This window comes from Mirounga leonina, unplaced genomic scaffold (genome assembly GCF_011800145.1).
Source record: "Mirounga leonina isolate KUSES-001 unplaced genomic scaffold, KU_Mleo_1.0 Mir_101664, whole genome shotgun sequence".
In the NCBI taxonomy this organism is placed as follows: domain Eukaryota; kingdom Metazoa; phylum Chordata; class Mammalia; order Carnivora; family Phocidae; genus Mirounga; species Mirounga leonina.
The window spans coordinates 6,435,404-6,459,841 of NW_023270175.1; the positions used below are offsets into that span (position 1 = coordinate 6,435,404).

General features: G+C 36.5%; 1 pseudogene; it reads right to left on the bottom strand.

The window, feature by feature from the left end:
* Positions 1-10,623, bottom strand: part of LOC118010787 — an 81,715-nt pseudogene extending 71,092 nt beyond the window's left edge.
* Positions 10,624-24,438: the final 13,815 nt, after the last annotated feature.

A 24,438-nucleotide genomic window follows, 5' to 3' on the forward strand; every position in this document is an offset into this window, starting at 1 on the left:
ATCTTAAAACTTATGGAGAAATCAAATGCACAAATATAAAAAATTGATAATAGAATGTGAGCCAGATGCTTGGCCTGGAAGGGAATATAAGAGTGAACATCTTACTCCAGTCGTCCATGCTATCCCAAGAGAGGAGTACTACAATTCAAATTGCTATCTTTCAGGGCAGTGCATGTTGATATCCTCACCCTCATCCCTAAAATATCTATCTCTCTCTTCCCTAGCCAACAAAAAGGATGGGAGTTTGGAGGTTCTATCCTCTAGCAATGATATAAATATAACTTATTCTCAGGGTAGGAAAATAAATGCTTTCTTAGAGCCCAAAATAAGCTCCTCTGAAATGTGGTTTTGCAGGAGCTCATTCCTATGACCTATAAGATTTGGAAAAGTTATACAAGATTACAAGATCCTGGGACGCGTTGGTGGCTCAGTCAGTTAAGCATCTGCCTTTGGCGCAGGTCCTGATCCCAGGGTCCTGGGATGGAGTCCTGCATCAGGCTCCTTGCTCAGCAAGAAGCCTGCTTCTCCCTCTGCCTGCCGCTCCCCCTGCTTGTGCTCTCTCTCTCTCTGACAAATAAATAAAATCTTAATAAAAAAAGATTGCAAGATCTGGAGGGCATTTCACAAAGTAGAAAGTGTTATGCAAATGCAAGGGATTACAAAAATAATTACTATTATTATTTAAACAAAAGTTTGTTGATCTGAGTATAATACATTCTACACAATAACTATGCCTTCATAAGGGCTTTCTTTGGTTTTTGTCCCTGTAATAATTGCTCTCTATAATGAATGAACTAGACTATACTGTGCACTGAAAGGAACCTGAGTTAAGTTAAATTATTAACAATTCTTTTGTCATGGTTTCAAGAAGCAATTACTCTTGAATTATGTGAGCCAGACTCCTTTCCCATCCTGGGTATTCCAAGGAAACAAAATCTCACCCAAAGTCCCTAATTTTAAATCATCAGTACACAATACCTCAAATCAAAGGGATCTCACAAATAATTATATATAATGTATAAAATGAGGATATTTTATATAAGTATACATAATATAAAAATTTTGTTCATTATGTAGAATATAAATGTGTGTGTGTCTATGTCTGTGTGTGTGATTTCACATCATTAGTTCTTTGATGTCAGCCTAGCAGTTTTCTTTTTTGGTCCTGCAAATCTTATTTCTGACAAGAGACTGGATCAGGTGTCTCATATATAGTAGGGGCTCAAACAATGTTCTGGATAAATGAAACAATCTGTGTTGATTAAGCATTCAGAAAAAGCTGGGCAAAGTCATCTGAGTTAGTAAATTGGTTGCCATGGTAATCTCTTTTCTGATTGGAAAGAAACCATAGGAGGGTCAAGAACAGATTTTACACAAACTGGGGATGAAGAGAGGGGAAAGAAGCACCATCGTTTTCTTCTTTTTTTTTTTTTTCCTGTTCTGGAAATGAATAGGTAGATAGAAAAGGCAATTTATGGTTTTCAGTTAGATTAGCAAGGGAGTTCTCTTTCAGGAGAGGGACCAGCTACTACAATAAAACGCTGTTTTCTTGGCTGAGTTCTGCCATTAGTAACCCTCAATAATACAGGTTGAAGGAGAAAGCACTATAATGATGGTTAGTGTTGAGGTTGTCAGGGGCTTGCTGAGGGCTGTGGACAGGCAAAGGGCGCAAAGGTTTTCTTTGCCTGAAACCACTCTTGGTGAAAAAAAGTAATGCAATTTTTACTAGTTCGTTTTGCTTTGTTTCTTGGTTGGAAAAAAGAATACCAACTCTCAGTTTGTGATTGAATAACAGTTGAATTAATGACAGATTTTCAAACAGATACCAATTTGTGACTATGCATGCTTTTTATTATTTCTGGAATTGCATTCTATCGAGGCCCTATTAATATATAGCTAATTAGCAGGCAGGTACATTTTGTGCTGTTATTTTCACAAAGAAACAATTAGTAGAGTGGAAAGAACACTAGACTCAAAAGTCAGGAGGCCAGGGTTATGATTCCAGCTTTGTCACTTACAAGTTAGGTGGTCATACAAAGAACTTGTATAAATTGTATAAATGTCACAGGGAAAAATTGAGACCAATATTAACTGCTCTGCCTATCTCACAAGTGGTTTTGAGAACCAAATGAGGTAATATGTGTGTATTAACTACAAAAGTAGTATACTAAATGTAATCGGTTTTATGGGCATGTAGTCTGCACACTTGTACAAGGTCCCATACTTAGCCCCACACTTGGTTTAATGACCTATTGTCATTGTCTTCAGTAATTTTTTTTTAAAGATTTTATTTATTTATTTGACAGAGAGAGAGAGAGAGACAGAGAGGGAACACAAGCAGGGAAAGTGAGAGAGAGAGAAGCAGGCTTCCTGCCGAGCAGGGAGCCCGATGTGGGGCTCGATCCCGGGACCCTGGGATCATGACCTGAGCCGAAGGCAGACACTTAACGACTGAGCCACCCAGGTGCCCCTGTCTTCAATAATTTTTGAACAAAGGGTCCACAAATTATGTAGCCATATCTGGATATAAGATATTATTAGAAAGAAATATCCTCTTACAAAATAAGCAATATTTTTTTTTTAAAGATTTTATTTATTTATTTGAGAGAGAATGAGAGAGAGCACATGAGAGGGGGGAGGGTCAGAGGGAGAAGCAGACTCCCTGCTGAGCAGGGAGCCCGATGTGGGACTCGATCCAGGGACTCCAGGATCATGACCTGAGCCGAAGGCAGTCGCTTAACCAACTGAGCCACCCAGGCGCCCAAAATAAGCAATATTTTTGAACTGTAGTTATGAATCTGGGCAGTTTATCCCTATTGCTTATTGAATGTCAAATAGGACAGAATAGAAGGGATTAGTGAATGAGATTTTATAGGCATTTTTGGGGTTGTTCACTTAAGTGATATCAAGCAGATCACATAGGTCAAGATTGAGTTGGAATTAAATAACAAGACTGATTTTAATAGGTCTGAGAAATAATTGCACATCACAATCTACATCCATTTTTCACAAGTATATTTGATTTGTTTGGAGCATTTTAAAGGAAATAGAGTTCAGTGTGTGTGTGTGTGTGTGTGTGTGTGTGTGTGTAGTAGGGGGTGGGAGAGGGACTGAGTTCTTTACACTACCATTGTCAGTAAGAATAGCATCAGCGGGCTACATGGGAATGACATAGCCTTTAGTCTATCTGCTGTATTAGTTGACCCAAATTCCATGGAAGAATTTTTTTTTCATTCCCAATAGTTACACTTATTAGGCCACCATATATAGGGGGTCTCTTCTGAAACTCTATAATGGCATTTATTCTGCCTGGTACCGTCTAAAATAGCTAATGTCTATGTAGAGAAAAAGATTAAAAATGCATATATATTAGGGTCCAATAGGTAGCCTTGTGTGATATTTTCATGTGGGAACTTAATAAAACTCAGGGCTTTGAATCCCACTGTTAAATCATGAAAAGAAAAAAAAGACTTTAGGTTTCTGCTAGCAAATATATGTCTTATAAAATTCACCTTGTTTTCAAATTCTTTATGCGTCTTCTCTAAGACACTAATAACCTTGAACCAAGAAGAACTTACTTCAGACAAATGGTTTCCATGCTGATGGAAATGCAAAGAAGACTGTAGTGAATTAGCACATGTATTGTCCCTTCCATTCACAAATACAAAGAAAAAATGCATACCTACTTTAAGAGATAAGATTTAATTAAACGGAAGATATTGTAAACCTATATGGAAGTTGGAATTTCTGAAATAATATTCTGGGTAGAAATTACAGTTAACACTAAAATTTTACTTGATTTCTTGGTGAAAAATGAAAGGGTGTTGAGTGCTACTTTATGTGTCTTCCCTGCTCCCTCTCCCCACAAAAAAATTTCTAGTTTATATTTGAGCTGAAAAAAACACCCTCCTTTGACCAACAGACATGTGAATTTAACCATTTGAAATCCTTATACGCTTTTTTAAAGATGTTTATTTATTTATTTATTTATTTATTTATTTATTTATTTGAGGGGGTGGGGGCATGTGAGTGAGAGGGAGCATGAGAGAGAGAGAGTATGAGAGGGGGGAGGGGCAGAGGGAAAGGGACAAGCAGACTCCCTGCTAAGCAGGGAGCCCAACTCCGGGCTCTATCTGAGGACCCAGAGATCATGACCTGAGCTGCAGGCAGATGCTTAACTGACTGAACCACCCAGGTGCCCCTCTTATACTCTTTTACTGCATAATTATAGCCTTACCGTAAATCACAGTGGGGATCAGGCATTTACTATACATTTAGCTTTTGTGAACTACATGTATGGCAAAATACATAATAGGAGAAAACAAATAAAATTTATAATGGCCAGATAGTATATATAATTAACCCTCAATCCTTGATACTATTTTTTTTCTTGCCTGAGTAATGAGCAATTTTCAACATAAATAGATTCACTTCATATGCAATACAGTACACACTATCCACACAAAATTAACCTCTGAAACAATATATTGAGTCAAAAATTAAAAGCATGCCCTGCATGAATATTAAGAGTAATCATTATTGACATTGTTAATAATATTGTATTATATATTTGAAAGTTGCTAAGAGAATAGATCTTAAAAGTCCTTATCACACACAGTAAATGGTAGTATTTGTGGTGATGCATGTTGACTTATTATAGTGATCATTTTACAATATCTACAAATATCAAATCATGTACACCTGGAACTAATAATAATGTTATGTATCAATTATATCTCAATAGAAAACAAAAAAAAAAACAGTATCCTTTAGGTTATTTTGAAATAAACTAACGGTACTCATGGGAGTCACAGTTATAAACAAAAATCAGACCTTCCATCAGGCAAGACATTGAAGGAATATAAGTTGGTCCTTGGTAGCACCTACTTTTGTCTTGGGTCTTCTTTTACCTTTTGACCTCCTAGCCCTGGCTTTGAGAACCTCTCTATGAAAATATTCCATCTAAGGTTGTCTACACCAAGCAACAATGCAATTTTCATTTTGTCTTCTTTTTTACTTCTCATTGGGTTTTGGATTTGGACGGGTTACCTAATACCTGTGGTAAAATTATGCCATTTTGGACTCTCATTAGAAAGCTGCATCAGATTTGCCCACTGGATGATTTTCTGAGATTATCAAGATAACGTGTCACTCATCTGAAGATACCATATGGTCACTAAAATTTAAATCATCCTTTCTTTCAAAACCAAACATCTCTTTCTTATTGGAGAATATTATCTCCCTAAAGCTGATTTATCTTTTAGTGCAGAAACCAGAAACTCAGTAATTGAATCTCCCCAAAATACTTCTTATACACCAGCATGTGAGGATTTCTTTCTGTTGTTTTCATTTAGTTTCTGTCTAAGCCTAATTCTGCTCAGTTTTTGAAACCTAGCAAGATTATAGCCCAAAGGTGTTATGAGATTTTAAAATTTTATAACAGCTGCTCAAGAGTTTAAAAAAGAAGTTATAAAGTTGGATAACTAGTATTTCTGCTTCCCACTAATTACTTTGGAAGAGTTATAATTGGTATCTTTGACTACATCAAAAGTTGTTCTTAACTTTTTGCATCCTAGACTTGCAGAATTTTAAAGATGCTCAGAGAATCATCTTCCTGAGATTCACTTTGTTTCTTAGTTACTAAACTTCCATGCGATGCCTCCCATTTTAGGGGCTGTCTTTTCTACCAGACTATGAAACAAACAAGGTACTTATTTTATTTTATTTTATTTTATTTAAAATCAATTAATTAACATATAGTGTATTATTAGTTTCAGAGGTAGAATTTGGTGATTCATCAGTTGCATATAACACCCAGTGTTCACACACACACACACATACACACTACTTCTTTATCCATTCATCTGTCGATGGACATCTGGGCTCCTTCCATATTTTGGCTATTGTGGACATTGCTGCTATAAACATTGGGGTGCATGTGCTCCTTCAAATCATTAACAAGCAAGGTATTTTTAATGTCCTCCCCAGTATTTGATTCCATTTTGGCATCCTCCTTGAATCTGCCTCTTTTTGTCAGACAGCAATTAAGTCTTTAACATAAACCTTTACTTCCCCTTTATCTTGTCAAAATGTCTACCTTCCTGTTAGCTTTTTCGTTTACAGCAGTGCTACTCAAAATATAGTCTGTAGATGACTACAGAAGTTGAGAGTAAGCATTTAGAAAACTTTATAGCAGTGTTGGGGGAGGAGGAACTAGTCCTTTATCACAAATAGTTTAAAAACTAATGTTTTAGAGCCCTACTCTGATTAACTGGATTTTGATAACAAGTACTTCAGTATATTGGGATGGAAAGTTACTGCTTTGAGCCAAGTTATCCATGTTCTGGAGGCATAAAGGAATAGTGTTAAGAATAGGACTGTTGATCCTAAGATTGTAATTTGCTCAGAATATGGTACATAGGGGAGACTTGATTTTCTAAAGTACAAGACAAAATATAGCATATCATCTGAGTAACTCAGTTGAGGAAGCTACTAAACTAAATGGTATATTAGGAAGTCTTGGATGTCCCTTTTTTCTCTTTTACAGACTTCATCCTATATATAGACAGAAGTTACGTGGGTAATTTTTGCAAAACTAAATTATACCTGTGTTCTTCCCAAGTCAAAACTTAATGGACTTAGTTTTATTTGGTGGTAAAGAGTGAATATGCTTTCTCATCAAAGTCAAGAGCTCATCTGATGGAAGTATAATTCCATCTCAGGAGGAATTATATTTTATTTTATTTACCTTAAGGCAGGATGAGGCCCACCAGTTTCTAACTCTGGTGATGAAAATACATTTCCCCTTAAGTATATCTACTTCCTTTTTCTCAGAATGTATATAACCAATACTTATTTCTTAGCCTCAGGAAGGATCGAAGGACTTGAACACTTCTTACTCTGCCTCTTTGAAGTGGCAGTAAATCCCTTGATTAAGTATGACCCTCATCCTGAGGTGAAAAAAACGGGAATATAAGCATATCTCAGAGATATTATAGGTTTGGTTCCAGACCACCACAATAAAGCAAGTCAAATGATTTTTTGAGTTTCCCAGTGCATGTAAAACTTATGTTTATGCTATACTGTAGTACCTTAAGTGTGCAATAGCATTATGTTTAAAGAACGTGTATACCTTAATTAAAATACTTTATTGCTAAAAAAAATGCAAATCATCATTTCAGCTTTCAGCAAATCATAATCTTGCTGGTGGAGGATCTCGTCTTGGTATTGATGGCTGCTGACTCATCAGGGTGGTGGTTACTGAAGGTTAGGGTGGTTGTGGCAATTTCTTAAAATAAGACAATGAATTTTGATGCATCAGTTGACTCTTTCTTCCATGAATGATTTCTCTGTAGCATGTGGTGCTATTTGATAGCATTTTATGCACAGTAGAACTTCTCAAAATCAGAGTCGATCCTCTCAAACCCTACTACTATTTTATCAAATAAGTTGATATAATGTTCTAAATCCTTGTTGTCATTTCAACAGTCTTCACAGCATTTTCACCAAGAGTAGATTCCATCTCAAGAAACCACTTCCTTTGATCATCCATAAGAAGCAACTCCTCAGTCATTAAAAGTTTTAGCATGAGACTGCAGCAATTCAGTCCCATCTTCAGGCTCCCCTTCTAATTCTCATTCTCTTGCTATTTACACCTCATCTGCAGTTACTTCCTTCAGTGGAAGGAAGGAATCAACTTCTTTCAAACTCCTGTTAATGTTGATATTTTGACCTTTTCCCATGAATTGCAAATGTTCTTAATGACATCTAGAATGGTGAATTCTTTCCAGAAATTTTTTAAATTATGTTGCCCAGATCCTTCAGAGGATCACTATCTATGGTACCTATATTCTTACAAAATGTATTTCTTAAATAATAAGACTTGAAAGTCAAAATTACTCATTGATCCATGGGCTGCAGAATGGATATTGTGTTAGCAGGCATGAAAACAACATGAATCTCATACATCTCCAGCAGAGCTCATGAGTGACCAGATTCATTGTTCATGAGCAGTAATATTTTGAAAGGAATCTTTTTTTTTTTTTTTCTGAGCAGTAAGTCTTAACAGTGGACTTAAAATATTCAGTAAACCATGTTGTAGACAGATGTGCTATCATCCAGGCTTGTGTTGTTCCATTCATAGAACATAGGCAGAGTAGTTTTAACATACTTCTTAAGGGCCCTAGGATTTTCAGAATGGTGAATTAGCATTGGCTTCAACTAAAAGTCACCAGCTGAATTGGTCCCTAACAAGAAGGTCAGCCTGCCATTTGAAGCTTTGAAGCCAGGCATTGACTTACTTTCTAGCTAAGAAAGTCCTAGATGGCATCTTCTTTTAGTAGAAGACTGTTTTTTCTACATTGACAATCTGTTGTTTAGTATGGCCACCTTCATTAATTATCTTAGCTAGATCTTCTGGAGAACCTGCTGCAGCTTCTACATCAGCACTTGCTGCTTCCCCTTGCACTTTCATGCTATGGAGATGGTTTATTTCCTTAAACCTCATGAACCAACCTCCACTAGTTTCAAACTTTTCTTCTGCAGCTTCCTCACCTCTCTCAGCCTTCACAGAATTGAAGAGAATCAGGGCCTTGCTCTGGATTAGGCTTTGGCCTGAGGGAATGTTGTGGCTGGTTTGAACCTCTATCCAGACCACTCAAACTTTCTGCCTATCAGCAGAAAGTAAGGCTATTTCACTTTCTTATCGTTTGTGTGTTCACTGGAGTAGCACTTTTAATTTGCTTCAAGAACTTTTCCTTTGCATTTACAATTTGGCTAACTGTTTCATGCCTTTCTCACTAAGCTTCATCATTTCTAGCTTTTGATTTAAAGTGAGAGACATGCAACTCCTCCTTTCATTTAAACACTTAGAGGCCATTGTAGGGTTGTTAATTGGACTAGTTTCAATATTGCTGTGTCTCAGGGAATAGGGAGGCCCAAGAGAGGGAAAAAGATGGGGGGCAGCCAGTTGGTGGAGGAGTCAGTTCATATACAGAATTTATCAATTAAGCCCACTGTCATATGGGTGTAGTTTGTGGCACTCCCAAAACAATTACAATGGTACCATCAAAGATCAATGATCACAGATCACCTTAACAAATAGAAGAATCATGAAAAGTTTTGGAGTATTGTGAGAATTACCAAAATGTGGCACAGAGATGTGAAATGAGCAAATTCTGTCGGCAAAAATGGTGCTGATAGACTTGCTGGATGCAGGGCTGCCACTAACCTTCAATTTGCAAATAAATAAATAAATAGTGAAAATCTACTACATCTGTAAAACACAATAGAGCTAAGCAAATAAAACAACTTGTTCCTGTATGTAACTAAAGCTGACATTTATTTAAATTGGTCAAACTTTATTTTGGCTCTGTGCTTCCTAGACGGTAGATAGCAAAGTGAATGAAACAGTACCTTGTTACTCTTTTAACTTATATTGAAATGATTTTAATTGGGTTTCTTCCTATTTTTTTCTAGTGTTGTAAGCTCCTATAAGGTAAGGGTATGGTAGTATTCTTTTTTATACCATCCTCTATGAATGCTTTATGCTTTATTTCTCCATGCCTGACAAAAGTGCAAATAGAGTATACTAAAGATAAGTGAAGGTTCCCAAGTGCTGACATATTCCTTAAGAGAAACTCACATTATCTTCTTACAAATCCAATTCAGCTGCTCTGTTTTGAAATTATTCCTAGAAATACTGTCTTCGTAAAGCAAAAAAGTCACTACAGCAACAAAACCATGTGATGTGTGGTGAACATTTCAGGTCTGTGTTTTGGTGGGACTATTTCTAAATATGACAATAATAACATGACAGTGAATTAGGTAATAGATTAAACCATGCTCGAGTTGAATTCAGAGAACGCATTTCTAAAAGCATTTGCCTCAACCATAAGTAGGATCTTTTGCCCACACTCCAAGTTTGAAACCGTTTTAGTACCCATTCTTTTTCTGCTTTACAAATATGGAAGGCATTTACAATTCTTTTAGTTGTACTCAGGGCTTATATAGCTTCTCGAATGAATCTTCACAAAAACTTTCAATAGGAATAAAATGTTCTTTCTAACACTTACATATAAGCTGGGGCAAAGGTCTGACTCTAAACACGATTTTCTCCATTATTTTAGCTTAACAATTCAGTAACAAGGTAACTCTCTTTTTTTTTGCAATGAAGTAAGGATTCTACAGCCCCCATATAATGTATCCTTCTTTTTTTAAGATTTATTTATTTATTTGAGAGAGTGGGGGAGGGGCAGAAGCAAAGGGGGAGAGAAACTTAAGCAGTCTCCCTGCTGAGCATGGAGCCCCACGCAGGGCTCCATCTCATGACCCTGAGATCACGACCTAAGCCAAAACCAAGAGCTGGATGCTCAACTGACTGAGCCACCCAAGCACCCCTCATGTATCATTCTTAACTGCATTTCTCACTTGGAAGAATAAAGGACAAGATCTTTCAGGTATGTAAAGTTTTAAGACTGTAGCAGCTTTTCAGGATTCATGCCTAGGGCTAGCCAAGTCTAATAAAGGTGGCCTACTAGGCTTTCTTTCAGTCATCTCACCTTCTTCTTCTCTGAACATTCTATTTACTTCATTCTTCTTATTGCTTTGTTGGCTTTGATCCATTACTCCACCTAAATATCTTATTTCTATGTGATCCCTGGCCCTTGCCTACTTGTTCAAATTTCTTATATCACTTTCTTATCATCTGGGTTTTAGACATAATTTATGGCTGGACTATTATTTTTATTTATTCTTCCACTTTTATACTTTGTCTCGACATTTGTGATGCTGACTCATAGGCCTTCTCTCTTATTCACTGATACTCATGACCTTGCCATATATCCAAAGAATGAGGTGTTCTGGTACCATAGTATACTCCCTTCTGCAGTAGCAAGGTGGAGGAAAGTCTGTGTGTATTAATGGTTATCATTTTCAGTTGGCTTTCTGCTGCTTTGGTTGATTGTATTTTGTGTCACATTATATCTTAGCATCCAATAAAATATTTTATAGCATCTAAGCTTTAAAACTACAAGTTATTAGATTACTTTCACAGAGTTGACCCATTGTACTATATAATCAGTTTTTCCTTAGTCTTGTTACCTATTTTTTTTTTTTTTGAGGAAATACATATGCCTTTCCTTATGCATTCATGAGGACAGACAGAACATAGTTTGGGTAAGACATAAATTATGTGCAAAAAAATAAAAGAGGGGGAGCACCTGGATGGTACAGTCAACTAAGCAACCAACTCTTGGTTTGGGCTCAGGGTCGTGAGATCAAGCCCCACCTTGGGCTCTGCACTCAGCACCAGAGTCTGCGTAAGTTTCTCTCTCCCTCTCCCTCTGCCCTTAAGCCCCACTCTCCTCTCTCCCCCTTTCTCTCTCTCTCAAATAAATAAATAAATCCTTTTTTAAAAAAGACTTAAATTTTTTTTAAAAGATTTTATTTATTTATTTGAGAGAGAGAATGAGATAGAGCGAGCATGAGAAGGGGGAGGGTCAGAGGGAGAAGCAGACTCCCTGCTGAGCAGGGAGCCCAATGTGGGACTCGATCCCAGGACTCCAGGATCATGACCTGAGCCGAAGGCAGTCGCTTAACCAACTGAGCCACCCAGGCGCCCCAAAAAAGACTTAAATTATGTGCAATAAACTCAACTATGAAGGCTGGCACATTTTCATTCTGATACTCTAGCTGGCAGAAACATTCACCTGTTCTAGAGCACTCATTGTTCATACTACTTAGCTTATGTGGTTTTAACTGTTATTTCCTTAAATTGATGGGTTTTCTTCCTATGTACCATCTAAGCTCCATACTATCATTGTGTTCTCCATATCTAGCAAATTGTTTTGTGTATATTATGTTTACTTTATTGACTGAAAATATGCAATGAACCATGGAAATAAAAGGAAGGTTTAATATGTCCCTTTCAGAGGTCATTCTGAGAAGCTCTAAGAAGATACATTTATCAAAGAAACACTCTGGAGAAGTTAATAAATCAACGTAAACCCTCTAACTGGCTTTTCTTCTCTTAGAACTATAAGATGAGGTGATTCAGCAAAGAATAAGTTATGATAAAAATGCTTTTTCCAGATATAAAACTCTAAGCCCTTCTGAGTAGAGTTTGACAATCTCATGACATATTTATGCTAATTCATGTGCTTGCAGATTATTTCATATGTCTGGGCTCTTCCACCTTAGCAACCAATATATCCCAGATTTAATGCAAAGTCATTGTGTATTTATGCTTTCATGTAATATTTTTTTTTCTTTCCTGTCAACAATTATTGGTTCCTCATTTCCTGCAAAATGTACTTGTTTGGTTTAATATAAGCACCATGTTGCACTTTCTTCTGTGGAATAACTATTCAATTAGGTCCACTGACATGTTGAAAACATGTCCATTGAACCTATTTTATTTCTGCCTTATCCTTTTGTTTCATGATAGACAAACAGAGAGCTCACATGTGTAACAGACATGAGTGTTTGCTCTATAGTATATTCAAAAATTGCTATGTGAGGCACATTATGCCTTTTATTTTGTACCTCAATATTCTATCTATTATAGTATAGTATAGCAAGTGTTCTGGATATATTTTGAATCATGATGCCAACCTGAGGGCAGGTCAGCAGTTCCTAGGGAAAAAGAGCCACTCTTAAGACTTCCACAAGAGCCATTTGCACATACGGTGTGATATAAGGAGCACTGATTACAGAACTCTTTATCAAAAATAGTGAGAGTGGACTTTGGAACCAGACAGACTAGAGTCTGCAAGCTACTACTTGGATTTATTAGTTGTATGGTTTCAAGCAAGTCACCTCCTCTCTGTGAGCCTTGGTGTCCTTATCTCTGAAATGGAAGAGAATAATATATTTCATGTTTGTGAATTAACTGAAATAACAACAAATACTTGAAAGTCATTGATTCCTTTTCCCTTTCCTACCATTCTACCACAATATCTAAAATTCCCTAATTAGATAGTCATCTTAATGTTCAGGTGACAATACTACAATTTCTCTTAAAAGCACAATATTCTTAGAAAGGGCAACATATTAAACAAGTATGTTTTAACATTTCAGATATTACTTCATGGGACCCCAAGGGAGTGGAACCAGGCAGTTCTGGTGAGGAGGAAATGGTTGGCAAATTTGAGTACAGATATTTCCTCCAGACGTTGATAGAACCAAGCAAGGAATAGCTGTTATGGGATGTAGGCAATGTAGTCCAGACAGTGGATACCCAAAGATAGGGGGTTCACAAAAGAAAAATGAGTAAAGGGAGCTCATCAAGACAGAATGGGCACAAAAGAGATAAACTCAGCTGCTTCTAAATTTTGCTACGATTAGGCTGGTGGAAGGCAACGTTCGCAACATGGAAACACGTTCGCATCATTGATTTAGATTATTGAAATAATAACAGTAAAGCACATTATGTTTCAGGCACATATCTAGTCATTTCACACTTGTTATTTATTGCTCGCAGTAACTCTGAGGTAGGATATTCTATCATCTTCATTTTACAGATGAGGAAATAAGACGCAGGGCGATTTGGTACTTCACTAAACATGACAACTGGTAAGTGGAGATGCCAGGACTTAAATCTAAGCAGTCTGCTTCCAGAGTCCATGTATTTAAACTTGGAATAATAGTCAGCCTGGTTTTTATGCCTAAAACATGAGTTAATATCTTTAATTCTGTATTCTTAAGGGATAAATAGTCTATTGGAAAGATAAACAGACTGGGAAGTAGACCTGGGTGCTGATTTGAGTTCCATTAGCTGTAGGAACCTTGGATAGGTCATTTTCTGCCATCTGGACCTCATTTTCCTGATCTGTCAAATGATGGGTTTGAGCTAAATAATTTTACAATCCTTTTCAATTCTGTTTCTATCAAACATTGTAAGAATTAATAATTTTTAAGGTTATTCAGAATTTTATTTTGTGTTTACTCAGGAAACCCTTCATGTGATTTAGATAACAAGCATTCTAATCCTCTTTTTAGTAACTATACAATTTCAGTGGGAGGTATAAGTTCATTTGAGCTTTGGAATATATAATAAGTACCTGCTGCTGATTTTGATTACCATAAAAGCACGTTGAAGTTTCTTTTAGAATCTTCCTAACTTTTGAATAATTTTCTCTTTTTCAAGGAGGAAAAGCATCATGTTCTCTTTCTTTCTTGCTTTCATCTTAAATGTTTTATTCACCAAGAGGAACTGTTGGCAACCATAACGGGTAGCATAGAGTGAACACCTCTCCATCCCACAAAGGAAACCATGATGATTCTGCCACGCATTTAATTAAGTATGTTTTTCTCTAGCAGCGGCTTAAGTTAAATGGCATTTTTGGCAGCATAAATTTTACGAAACGGCAGTAATTTCACTTTTCCGTCCTCTGGGCAGGTTTTGGGGGGCTTATTTGTATGCTTGGACTGGAAAAGGTATGGCTGTGTTCTATTTAGATTGAGGTAGGATTAGGTACATTTGATTGAACGGCCAAACTAATGCAGCAGCTTTTTCCTTTGACGCATATATATAACTTTGTGTTTATCAGCAGCAGGATTCAGCTTTACCCTTCTGGTTTCAAGGATGAGTTCTCAAAATGTGACTGCAAAGTTTTCCCAAGTTCACCTTCCAGATTTTTAAGTAAAAGCAAAAGCACAAACACTGGTGTTAATGTACATTCCTAAGAAGAAATCCGGACGTGATCAATGTCTCTCTTCTCTGGGCCCCACGGCACTCTGTTTCTAGCTCTATTAAAGTACTTATTTCATGTTGCTTTGCTTTCAGGTTAGCTGTGTACTTGTTTATCTTCCCTGTTAACTTAAATTCCTTGTGAATAGAAGCTGCATCCCTTAGTGAATATCCTCAGAGTGCCTAGCAGAGCACAGAACACAAAAGAGGTGCGCAGTGCATAATCATTGAATGAATCAATCTTGTCAAATTCAGGAAGCTGTTCAAATTCCTTCTTTGGGCTCAATGTAATCTTGAACTAAAAACTTAGTTTCCCAAGACACTAATGTTCTGCCAAATTAAAGAGTGCTGTACATTCTGGGAGACCAACCTAACCCACCAGGCCCTATTGTATTTTTGGCTAAGTCTACCTTCCTGCTGTCTTATAGATGCTGTTGGATTTATGAAAATATATGGCATATAGCAAAAAATGCGGACTTGGTTATCTGGGGTATATTAGCAACTACGCAGGGTATTTTCTCCTTGTTCCCAGTTATTCACATTATGAATGAGGAGAGCAATGTGAACTTCTAATTTTAAAACTTCCAAACATATCTGAGACCTCAGCAAAAGCCAAAATTGCGAGGAGAGGAAACTTTTCTCCCATTTTTATGTAAAAGTGCAGCATGTATAATTGCTTAGAATCCATCATTCTACCTCAGAAGCCTAGGTGACAGGTGAAATAAGACTAAAGATCAGTTCGAGGTTCCCCAGAAACAAGAAAATCTATAGTTCTATGGATAACAGTCTGTGTCATTGGATAATACTAGTTAGTGGCAATGTAACTGTACATATGTGAGACTCTTTGTTATGGGTTGAAGTGTGTCCCTCCAAAAAAGATATGTTGGAGTCCTGGGCACCTGGGTGGCTCAGTCAGCTAAGCATCTGCCTTCGGCTTAGGTCATGATCCCAGGGTCCAGGGATGGAGCTCCGCATTGGGCTCCCTGCTAAGCCAGGAGCCTGCTTCTCCCTCTCTCTCTGCCCCTCCCCCCTGCTCATGCTCGCTCCATTTATTTATTTATAAATTTATTTATTTATTTATTTATTTATTTATTTATAAATTTATTTATTTATTTATAAATAAATAAAATCTTTAAAACACACACAAAAAGTATATGTTGGAGTCATTACCCACAATACTTCAGGATATGACCTTATTTGGAGATAGATTTTTACAGAGGTAATCAAGTTAAAATGAGGTCACTAGGATGGGCCCTGATCCAATATGACTGGCGTCCTTATGAAACTGAGAAATTTGGCCCGAAAGCAGACATGCATAGAGAGAAGGTAATGTGAAGACACATAGGGAAAAGATGGACATCTACAAGCCAAGGAGGGAGGACTGAGAGAGATCCTTCCCTCATAGCCCTCAGAAGGAAGCAACCCTGCAGATGCCCAAATTTTAAACTTCCAGGCTTCAGCACCTGTGAGACAATAAATTTATGTTGTCTAGGCCACCTACCCTGTGGTATTCTATTCCAGAAGTCCTAACAGACAAATAGATGGTTTTAGTACAGAAATTCAGGATGCCAGAATTGGAGGAGACCTTAAGAAATTACTGATTCTGGTTTCTTCTTTGCACTCTGGTTAATGTCTAAGATATTTACATCAAAGTCTGGTCCTCTGCTTAAGAGTGGAAAACCAATGATGTGTATAATCTCCAGTGAATTGTCCAGTGTTTTCCCCCCCATCAAGAAGGTCTTGTATTTTTTTTTTAAGATTTACCATATGAACTGGGTTTTTCCCAGCTTTATTGAGGTAGTATTGACAAAGAAATGTTGTATTTAAAGTGTGCAATGTGGGGAACCTGGGTGGCTCAGATGGTTAAGCGTCTGCCTTCAGCTCAGGTCATGATCCCAGGGTCCTGGGATTGAGCACCGCATCGGGCTCACTGCTCCGCGGGAAGCCTGCTTCTCCCTCTCCCACTCCCCCTGCTTGTGTTCCCTTTCTCGTTGTGTCTCTCTCTGTCAAATAAATAAATAAATAAAAATCTTTAAAAAAAAATAAAGTGTACAATGTGATGATTTTATGTATATATATATATATATATATATATATATATATATATATATGCACATACACACACACTGCGAAATCATTACGGCAATTAAGCTATTTAACACATCCATCACCTCACATAGTTACCATTTGTGTAGGTGTGTAGTGAGAAGACCTAAGATCTACTCTCTTAGCAACTTTCAGGTATACAATATATATTATTAACTATAGTCACTATGCTCTACATTAGATCTCTAGATGTTATTGGTCTTATGACTGAAAATTTGTACTGTTTGACAAACATCTTCTCATTTCCCCAGCCCCAACCACCTCCATTCTACTCTCTGCTTCTGTGAGTTTGACTTAAAATTTTGTATGTAGATTTTGTTGGGGCTGTTTTGTTAATTTTACTTATTTTTTTCTTTTTAAAATTTTGACCACTTTCATCATTTGACCACCCCACTCCTCTGGCAACCACCAATCAATCTGTTCTGTTTCTGTGTGGGTTCATTTTTTTTTTTAGACTCCCCATATAAGGGAGATTGTACAGTATTTGTCTTAGGTCCGACTTTTTTCACTTAGCATAATATCCTCAGGTCCACTCATGTTGCCAAAATGACAGGACTTTCTTCTTTTTTATGACTAATATGTTATCCATATATATATATAAAATCCATTCATCTGTTGATGGACATTTAGATTGTTTCCATGTCTTGGTTAGTGTGAATAATGCTGCAGTGACCACAGGGATACAGGTATCTCTTTGAGATAATGATTTTATTTCCTTCTGATATATACCCACTAGTGGGATTGCTGGATCATCTGGTAGTTCAATTTTTAATTTGTTGAGAAGCCTCCATACTACTACTTTCCATACTGCTTGTAATTTTCTTCATCTATTGAGATGATCATGTGATTTTTATCCTTTATTCTGTTAAGGGGATATATTATGCTTATTGATTTGTATGTGTTGAACCATGCTTGCATGCCAGGGATAAATCCCACTTGATCATTGTGTATGATCTTTTTAATGTGCTGTTGAATTCAGTTTGCTAATATTTCTTTAGGATTTTTTCTATCTATGTTCTTCAGGGATATTGGCTTATAGTTATTTATTTATTTTTTTGTAATGTCCTTGTCTGCTTTTGGTATCAGGGTAATCCTGGCCTTCAAAAGGAGATTGGAAGTGTTCCCTCCTCTTCAGTTTTTTTGGAAGAGTTTGAAAGGATTGGCATTAATTCTTTTTCTTTTTTTTTCTTTCTTTTTTTTTTTTTTTAATGTTTGGAAGAATTTACTAGCGAAGCCATCTGGTCCTGGGATTTTCTTTGTTAGGAGGTTTTTTATTAAAAAAGAAAAGGAAAGAAGATCGATCCAAAAGTATGCTGCCTTCAGCTTTAAGGATACACATAGGCTCAAAGTTAAGGGATTTTCTTTTTTCTTTTCTTTTCTTTTCTTTTCTTTTCTTTTCTTTTCTTTTCTTTTCTTTTTCTTCATTCAGTTACTGTGTCTTTTGTTTGGATAATTTAATCTATTTTAATTTAAACTAATTATAGGTAAGGATTTATTGTTGCCATTTTTAAATTGTTTTGTGACTCTTTTCTAGTTCCTTTGTTCCTTTCTTCCTCTTTTGGTGTTCTCCTTTGTAATTTGTTGAGTTTCTTTTTTTAGTGGTATACTTTGATTTCTTTCTCTTTATTTTTTGTGTTCCTGTTAGAGCATTTTTTCTTTCTTGTTACGCAAAACATCTTATAGTTATAACACTCTATTTTAAGGTGATAACAATTTAACTTGAATCACGTACAAAAACTCTACACTTTTACTCCTCCCCCCCATTTTATGACGCTGATGTCACACTTTACATCTTTGTATGTTGTGTATCCATTAACAGATTATTGTAGCTGTAGTTTATTTATTTTTTTGCATTTTTTATTTTATTATGTTATGTTAGTCACCATTAGTCATTAGTTTTTGATGTAGTGTTCCATGATGCATTGTTTGCATATAACACCCAGTGCTCCATTCAGTACGTGCCCTCCTTAATACCCATCACCAGGCTAACCCATCCCCCCACCCCCCTCCCCTCTAGAACCCTCAGTTTGTTTTGTTTCTCAGAGTCCATAGTCTCTCATGGTTCGTCTCCCCCTCCAATTTCCCCCCTTAATTTTCCCCTTCCTACTATCTTCTTCTTTTTTTAACATATAATGTATTATTTGTTTCAGAGGTACAGGTCTGTGATTCAACAGTCTTACACAATTCACAGGGCTCACCATAGCACATACCCTCCCCAATGTCTATTTTTAATACTTTTTTTAAACTTTATACTTGAACTGAAACTGATTTGTGCATCAATATTATAGCATTAGAATATTCTGAGTGTTATATATTCATCTTAATCAGCAAATTAAACATACTGTCATAGGTTTGCATATTGCTACTTACTATTTTTTGTGTGTGTAAAAATGAAGTTCATTTAAAAGTAAGTTATTTTGAAATCAGAAGGAATTTTCCTATAGGAACAACATTACAAATGAAGATCAGGTCCCATGTTAGCCCACAAAAAAAATCTCTTTAATCCACAATGTAGCTGACCTATATTATTAATTGTATTGTAATCCTAACCACCTTTTAAACAAAGATGGTTAGTTAAATACTTACCTGTATTAAGAAAAATACATTTAGTACACTCAGGGCACATCTCTTTTCCTACCTCTACTTTAATTAATACTGGGAGTCAATGGAAACCTGTTCCTGCTCCTTTAGAAAGAGGAGCAGCAAATATCTCCCAGCATGGCCCCAGCAGTGAAAGAGAGAACCTTCTTGGCCTTCCCTGGTATGATGAGGATAGGGATAACAGCTCTGTAGTGGTAGTTTGGGCAGCAGAGTAAAAGTCTTATTGGCAGGGATTCTTACAACAGCAATAACAATGGCAGAGATGATGACATAATAGTGATGTCAAAACTGGTGACAGAGAGGAGATGGCAAGTTGCCCAACCAACACAGGCTCTTCCCCTATGTATGATTAATTCATAAATAAAGAATAATTGGAAAAACCAGAGACATAGAATCTGAAGGCAATTTCTTTAATAATTGTATAATTTTGGATAAGCTATTTAAACCTTTATGCCTCAGTTTATGCGTTAGTTGAATGTGGTTAATAATGATAATTCAGAGGATTGTGTTGACACAGTTATATAATAGTGCCTTGCTCATGTTCAGCACATGGGAGGTGTCCAATCAATGCCCCCAAAGTCAAGTCTGTACTTCTCATTTTGAAAATGTCACGTGAGAAAGAATCAATGGCCTTGCATGAATTAAGTTGATTAAATATGTTTTCCTTTTGTCGGTGAAACCCACTAAGCCTATGATTTCCCTTTTCCAAATCTACATTAATTGCTGTTCATGATTGTTTGTTCCTATATGCTTTATAACTGGTTGTTAGATCATCTTTTCCTAATATATTTTGAAAATAACAATGTAAAAGTAATCAGTCTATTATTTGAAGGGTCTTTTTTTTTTAAAGATTTTTAATTTATTTATTTGACAGAGAGAGAGACAGCGAGAGAGGGAACACAAGCAGGGGGAGTGGGAGAGGGAGAAGCAGGCTTCCTGCCGAGCAGGGAGCCCGATGCGGGGCTCGATCCCAGGACCCTGAGATCATGACCTGAGCCGAAGGCAGTCGCTTAAACAACTGAGCCACCCAGGCACCCCTGAAGGGTCTTTTCTTTAACTTTTAGCTATGTACACATTTGTTTTTCTTTCCCAATCCTGAAGATCATTTCTACTCAATGATATCTCAAATTATTAATAGCAGCTTTCTAATATTTACCAATTCTTTATATAGCCAAGTAGTTAGCTGCAAGCCTTGTGAATTGATCCTCATTTTGTTTCCCAATGTCATCTTTACCTGTTTTTTTTTTCCCTAAGTGATTCCTCTCTGTATTTGAAACCTTCCACTCTCCTCTAACACAAGCTGCCCCTTGTTCTTCAACATTTTCTTGAATCTTCTTCTTTTCTTGATATATTTGAAGACTGGTTTAGTAGATATGCTTCCCTTTTGGTTTTGTTTTCCTTATTTAGTTCATATACAGCTATTCGACCATAGGTAGGGATGATTTTAATGGTCCTGAAATAAATATTCTATAAATATTCACTGTGGTACATGTTAATCTATAATAGGATTTGTTCTATAAAAATGTAGCTCTCATTACTTAATACTGAGCCATTTTATTTCTTGTGCATTCTCCTGCTAACCTGAGAATATTTAGAAAAATTTCCATGGTCTTCCATCTCAATTTTATTAATGTTTTATATATTTTTATAATTTAGAGGGACTTTGGTTTCATTGTATTTTGTTTTCCTTTTTTTAATTTAAATTCAATTAATTAACATATAGTGTCTTATTAGTTTCAGAGGTAGAGTTCATTGATTCATCCGTTGCATATAACCAGTGTTTTAAATGTTTTAACTGAGAATAGACTTGTCTCTACTGACACTGAAAAGTGTTGGAAAACACATTCAAATAAGTAAGCATAATAGTTTGACAAAAGATTCAGAAGGTATGCCATGTGCAGAAGTAATTGGTCAAATCACCACATTCTTCATTCATTCATCATGTATTGATTACAAATTGAATGTACTGGGAACTCTGTTAGTTTCTGGGAACACAAAGATGAGTAAAACAAGATTCACTGTTAGGCGAAGAAAGCAAATCAGTTAAATACTATTTACAACATACATAGCACTCAATATTTGAAGTCCCGCTATCTAAATATTCGGTCTAGTCATTTGCAAAACATGTCTACTCAAAATTTACTACCTAAAGTGTAAACTTACTGTTAGGATCTCTTAGGTACTCCAACAAAAATGATTACCTTGCACAGGAGTCCTGTCCAGAGGATACAGAATATACTACAACAGTATCTCAACTCTTCCCACCCATTCCTGGAGGGTTTCACCCTTTGTCAGTCCCAGTGTTGGCTCATAGTACCTGTTCTTTGCAATGTAGAAGGAAATGTGATTAGTATTGAATACTGTTCAATATCATGGGATATTGCCCAAAACACACCCACTAATGAGTTCATCCAGTATTAAAGGATTATGTATTTAGTATTTAAGGGTGGGGTCAGACAACAGATGTTTATTTTTCACAGTTCTGGAAGCTAGGAAGTCCAAGATCAAGTTTCCAGCATGGTTGAGTTTTTGGTAAAGGCCCTCATCTAGGCTTGCAGATGACCTGCTTCATGCTGTGCCCTCGCATGGTAGAGAAGGAGAGACAGCTAGCTTTCTGGTCTCTTCCTATAAGGACACTAATCTCATCATGGGGATCCCACTTTCATGACCTCATGTAAACCTAATTACCCCGAAAGCCTCCACCTCCAAATATGTATTTGGTATTTTAACTGCTGTATATTATGCAGAAATCCTTGATAGCTAGTAATTTAGGCATTTTTAAGCTTTTTAGTGATATTTAAGGAAACTAGAGTTTCAGAGAAGAGCTGAGAATGCATTGTTAGCTTTCCTACCTAAAATAATGAAATACAGATGTCTACCGTCATGAACTTATATTCCAAAATATTTTAATAAACAAATTAGAGTCAAATATTGGGGGAGGCCTGGATTTGAGCTGTAGAATTCTACGAGAATATTTCAGACACCACCTCTTCCCATAACAATTAATGGCATTGATTGTGGTGATGATTTCAAGGGTGTACACAATTCCCAAACTCATTAAGTCATATACATTAAATATGTAAACTTTGTGCATTCAATTATACCTCAAAAAGGTGTTTTCTTTTTAAAATTGGCCACAAATCAACATGAATTTTAATTTTAGCTATTTTCATATGTATTGAAAACCTTATTATGCATTAAAATGTTGCGCTTGTTGAATATAAAGTTTTTATAATCACAGAAAGCAGCATAGCGGAAAAAATCACTGGACATTTAACCTTGGCATTAAAGTAACTACACAACTTTGGAAAATCACATTACTTCTTTGTGCCGCTGTAAAATTAGCGTAATTATTATTTGGCATATCACATAAGGTTGTTGTGAGTCTCAAGTAAGTTAACATATGGGGATGTGCTAAGAAGAGTTCCATTATCTTATAAATGCTAGGCATTAGTTCTGCCTTGTGGGTAAGAGGTAGTGGCAGCTATCACATTGGGCCTGACTGAGGAATGTAGGAAGATGTGCCATAGCAAATGTAGGTCAATTAGTCATTTCCCCAAGCCTACCTGAGCTCATTTTTGGCCATGACATGCTCTCTGGAAGTTTTATTTTGCTCTGAAATTTTCTACATTCCTCCAGTGAAACTGTCTTTCTTCGTGCTTTCCACATATGTTATATTCTTGAAGGCAACAAATTGTGGAGAAACGATTTTACCAATTGAAAACAAAGGGTCTTGTGAGCCTGGGAAGACTTGGGGCCTTTAATAATCAGTTGATACTCACATGGTGTCTATCTTACAAACAAATGATTAGGAAATGAGTAAAGTAAGATGCAGTTGTCAGTTTCTTAGTATGAAAATAATGTGTGTCCCATAGAAAAGACTTATTTCAAGTGTTCGTGTTTGAGAGAGATTGCAAGTCTGATTGCTTCGTCTTAAACCATCCTAGTCAGCTATTACCCTTTTTTGCTTTTTTCTGCTTTTCTTTCTAGATTCTCAGAAACAAGGGTGGGGAGTGATGAACCGTAAATCTGACATTGGACCTGAGTGGCTTTATATTTAAGGGTACAGGTTGTCTCGAGAAAAGAGCAGTAACTTTAGCATAACAATACCCGAATAGGACCTGCTTCTTGCTAGTTATATGAACTTGGACAAGTTGTTTAATATCACTCGGCCTTAGTTTCATCACCTGTAAAGTGGAGATGATGATTCTCTCTCTTCTCACAGAGTTACTCTGAGAACACAACTAAAATAATGAATGTCTATAAACCTCGCTATAGACCATTATATAAATTCGGGGACTTAAAATTATTTTGATATTCTGAATAAAAATGTTTTCTTGATAGGAGTGGCCACATTGTTTTGATTTTGAAAAAGCAAAGACACAGAAAAGAGTTGAGTCCATTTTCTGTCCCTCCACATCATTTAGAATTGAGAAGAAATCACTATTTTTGTTTTCTGTGAAATTGGATCATGGGGAAGCTGAAATGTACAATTTCAGTGCTGGAGGTCTAAGGACATGACAATCCAATATAACTTAAAATGAATAAAGAAAATGGTAGCCTGAGAATATATTTCTAGTACTTTCCCCTTCCTCTCTCACTGCTTAGATAGCTAACCACTAAAATAACCCTGTCTGATTGTTGGGACTGGCAGATGAGTTCAGATACAGCTGAGACTGTGAGTCCAGAAGAATGTGCAGATTTGGAGATGTTGTTGTTTTTAACTACAGGGCCAGTTAAAGACCCAGCAATTTGGACATCAGCAAATTCCTCTTACCCTGTAAGGACTTGCAGGCAGTCAGTGAGCATGTGTAGAATCCCATCTGAGCTAGAAGGTATATATTTAAGATTCATAAAAGAACTTCTAAATTATTATGGCAGTTGGTGTGTGGGGGCCGTACTGAAAGGAAATTTGGTCAATCCAACCAAATTAAAGAAGCTGAAGTAGAGGGGAAAGAATCTACAAAATATAGCAGATACTGAAAATAATGTATAAGATATATCTCACCTGTTAATTTGGATGTTAATGTGCTCAATTGTGA